Genomic DNA, 4,213 nt, shown 5'->3' on the forward strand with positions numbered 1-4,213 from the left:
GAAGTGTTGTTTCCTGTCGCCCTGAGCGTGAATGCTCAGTCATGCTGCAGAAATCACCCCAGAAAGACATTGCAGTCAGCATGGCAAATGGCTTAGTGCAGGAGGAGGCACTGTTGACTGCCTCACCGCTGCTGGTTTGTGTGCTGGGAATGCACCACACTGGCTAATAAGAAGTTTTTGGCTAATGTGCCAGAGCTGGATTCTGAATCCAGAGATGTTCCCTGCATGATTTGGACTAAGAACAGCTTTCATGGACTGGAGCCTCTTCATCTTGCTTGGAAGAATACTTTCTAGGATTATTCTCAGCTACCAGGCAGCTGTATCAATCATTTTGGATATTGATATGCATAGTGATGTGATATTTATTTATACAGCAGCATCAGTGGTAGGATGCTTTAAGAGTAATGATCACAAGAGACCTGGAAATAATATCCAAGAAATGAATGTATGGAATTTCCATTGTTTGAAGTCTCCAAATGAAATATGAATCAATCTATTAATCTTAGGGATGTTTGCAAACCATCTCTTTATGCACATAGTTCCTGTACGAAACTGGTTAGCTCTTTATGTATGTTTGCATTCTCTCTAATATAGTTCCTTGTTCAAACACCTTCACACTGGCCTTAAAAATCCAGAATTGCTTTCTGAGATGGACTCTGCACATAACCATAGTGAGGCTATACAGTGTGCCTTTTGTCCAGCCAAAAAGCTTAGTAGGAAAGCAGACCTGGTAGACTCAACCCTCTTCCCACAATATAGTAATACCAGCTTCATTGGTTCAGACTTTCCTCCTTTGCTTGTGACCTTGCTTTGCAATCTGGGCAACTTGGCTCTGGTTGCTCTCCAACAGGGATTGCTTTTCTACTAATAGAAGCAAAGTGTCAGGCCACTTTCAGTCTGATAGATCAGGCTGTCGTTGCTGATGTCAAACTAGTTAATGCCACTTGAATCTAAACTTTCTTTGGGCTGAAGAAGAAAGCAAACCCTTTCTTCCCTCCAAGTAGACTTCCTTCTAGCAGTGTCCCATCCCAGTTGCCTGTAGAATGGAAAAGGCGAAGCCGCTAGTGCCAAAGTAGGAAATATATGAGGTAGCTTCTCGGCTGTGCATTATATGTGCCTGAGTTTCTGCAATTCTATGTGCTCGCCTTTCAGTGCACAGGGAACCAGACTTATATGTAAGCTTGTGCATTCTGTAAAAGTTCTTAATAACTGTGGATTTTCACTGTGCATTTGAAGTCATCTGTTGGCATGCTAGCAGTGTGCAGTATTAACCTGTATTTGTATCTTAGAGCAATTTACAAATATACTTCATCAAGGCCATGAACCTACTGCCTGTTAGTTAAGAACTCTGCTAATGCTCTTCCTCCTTTTGTGGTACAATGAAATTGTACAGGTACTCTTCTCCGCCGCTGTAGATCTTTTTATCCAAAGGTGCTTTTTCTGAACACCTAAAGGGCTCAGAAAAGAAACCCAGATCATGTAAATGGACTTGGAGCGGGGGTGGACAAGAAGGTTTTACCTCTGTGGCAATGTATCTGGCAGTGACTGTAACATTTTGTTAACATGCTCATTTTCAGCACTACTTGCAGTGTGCATTTTTTGCTGAATTGCTGTAAGCTTGTCTATACACTGTGCTTGTTACAAGGATTGGCATTCCCACAGCAACTTTCCTACTCTTATTGTTTAAATTAGAACAACTCACAGCATAAGTCGCCACCCTTCACATTGTGAGTTTTCCTACCCTGTGATCTACATCAATGGCCTTCACTGTGGGCGCCAATTTTTTCCAATTCTCAGAATGTAGTATTTTTGCTTCATTCCTCTTCCCATACTACATATTATGACCATTGTTAGCAAATCACTAATAAATGGGAAAATATAGGTATTATCAGCACAGATACTGAATGAATAAAGGAAATTATATTTCTGGTCTCTTGGGAGTATTTTATTCAGTGTTTTATCTGATGGTCTTAGAGAAAGACCTTAGGTTAGGGGTTGAGTTATGCAGATAAACTGACTTCATTTGAAAAAATGCATAAAATACAGTAGTTCTAAGTGTGAAATTACGCATTTGGAAATAATGTTTACTGGGGACATCACCCAGGTAGCTTGATATTAAATTTCTTTTATGTATGCCTGTGTACCACCACTATGACCCTGGTGTATGTGTATCAGACAAATTTGCGGGTGCTTTACTGAAAACCACAGTTAATAGCTGTGTACTGTTACACAGCACATTAAGCCAATAATCAACATAGCATGTACTAAGTAAAGCCAGGCCTCATTAGCCAACTTGAATGTTTGAGAGCTCTGGAAAAAATGTAGACTGCTATATGTGCAGGCACTGGTAACATCAAAATAAGAGGTTGGGCCATGGGCCCTGGTGGAAGAGACTGAGACATGTTTATCCAGAAGACCTTTGCTATTGATATGGGGCATAGCGGTAAGGTTGGTTCTAATATTTTTGTGTGTTATTTAAAAGGATTTTAATATAGATGGCTAGAGATTTGTGCAATCTCTAATAGACCAAAACAATGCAGAAATTGTCTGCCTCCAGAAGCCTTTCCTAAAATTTATTGTAGCAATGATACCGGTGTTGGCTTAGCAGAGATTAACCATCATGGAAGAGAGCCCATACTTGAAAATGATGCATCCAACAAAACTGTTATATTAAACATCTTTCAATTTTCAGAAGCACAGAATTTATTCCCTCTGTTGCAGCCTGCCTGAACAACAGCTTTTGAGTGGGCACTTTGCCTTTCCCCAAATGTACAGAGAGGTACATTGAATACCTTACTCAGCGAGAGTTGTACATCCTGTCTCCCCTCATCTGCTACATGGACAGCACTGCACTTGAACATGTAGTAATTAGTGCCTGAAACACTCTCAGCAGCTGCCTTAGTGTTAGGTTCACTAGATGTAAAGATTGAAATGGTTCCTGTATCTTTTAAAGTGCTGATGTGTAAGAGAGCAAATTTTGGCAGGTGCAGCTTAACCTAAGAGCTTTGCAGGTGCAGGGCCTGAGGCATATCACACTGTGGGGGCTCCCCTTCTGCCTTCATTTCCCAGTATCTCTGACACTCCTCCTCTTCATGGTGATGGTGCAGTGACCTCTCCAGATTTACATTTTTCTGCTGCTGTAGTGGTGGCTGTGCCAGCGAGTTCATCTTCTTCCACCTCCTACCTCCCAGTGTTGCTCTTGGGAGGTGGCAGTCCTGGTCTAGGCAGTAGAACTGCTGGCACCAGGCCTGGGGAGGTTGTCCTGGCTTTGAGACAGCTCTGCCTGGTGCATCAGACTAAAGGTTTATCTATCCAGCATCCTGCAACCTTCAGTGGCCAAGTAGACCCCTTGTGGGAACGTACACAAAGGCAATAACCCTCTCCCGTAGTTATTCCCCACAACTACTAATTCAAAGGCGTACACTTTCTGCAACTGGAGGTAGTATATAGTCACCATGGCTTATAACCATTGATAAGACTTATCCTCCACAAATCCCCATTTAAAGCTATAAAGCTAGTAGCCATCCCATCCTGTAGTAGCATATTTCAAAGATTAACTATGCACTGTGTGAAGAAGCACATCCTTTCCCCATCCTAAAACTTTGTTGGGTGACCCTGGGTTCTAATGCTAGGAGAGGGAGAAAGTTTTGTCCATTTTCTCCACACTTTGCATAATTTGATAAATGTTGATCTCCCCTTACGTGCTTTTTTTAAAATAAAAAAAACCCTCCAAGCCCCAAATGTAGCCTTTCCTTACAGGAGTTCCAGCCCATTATTTCTGTTATGCTTTTCTGCCTGTTTTCCCACTTCACAATATCTCTTTTGAAATGTGTTGGCCCAAACTGTACACAGTTTTCTAAGGGTGGCCAAATCATAGATATATATAAAAGCCTTTACAATGCTATCAGTTTTATTTTTGATCTCTTTCCAAGGTTGCATTTGCTGAAATGCCTGTTTCATTTTAAATATTAAAAGGAACCTTGTTGCCCTTTGCGTCTGGGTACCTATACTTGAGTCTCCACTGGTATTGAATCTGCTTTTACTTTTTCCTTGCTAGAAGCGATGTCTCTTCCTACTCCTAGGATATATTTATTGCACTGTTTCAGAGTGGCTACAGGAGACCTGGTCTATAAAAGCCCCCCCTGGTTGCAGCACACAGCAAGGCAACTACTTTCCTCTTGACTTGTGAACAATGTGGAGGCAGACAGGAAGG

The sequence above is a fragment of the Zootoca vivipara genome, chromosome 2 (genome assembly GCF_965207765.1).
Source record: "Zootoca vivipara chromosome 2, rZooViv2.hap1.1, whole genome shotgun sequence".
In the NCBI taxonomy this organism is placed as follows: domain Eukaryota; kingdom Metazoa; phylum Chordata; class Lepidosauria; order Squamata; family Lacertidae; genus Zootoca; species Zootoca vivipara.